We start from the raw sequence: 311 nt of genomic DNA on the forward strand, positions 1-311 counted from the left end.
GTAAAAACCCTTCCCACGTCCAGCCTGAGTTCCCTGCCCCCGCGGGCACGCGCAGGACCCGGCCTCCTGGTGCTTAGCAGCCCAGAATGTGCAACTACGCCCGCCTCTGTAACAAGGCTTGTAGAAAAAGAGCACCCCCTTCCCCCAGACAAACAGGCAATGAGACACGCATCTGCTGTACACGTCCCAGCAGTGCTGGGAGATGCGCAGGAGAACCCCCGCCCTGCTGGGCACACGCGCTCCTATTGCAGTTTTTTTTCTTTTTAAAACAAAATGTGTTTTATACATATATATATACACATACATACATA

The sequence above is a fragment of the Crocodylus porosus genome, unplaced genomic scaffold (genome assembly GCF_001723895.1).
Source record: "Crocodylus porosus isolate Cpor-Errol unplaced genomic scaffold, CroPor_comp1, whole genome shotgun sequence".
Taxonomy (NCBI): domain Eukaryota; kingdom Metazoa; phylum Chordata; order Crocodylia; family Crocodylidae; genus Crocodylus; species Crocodylus porosus.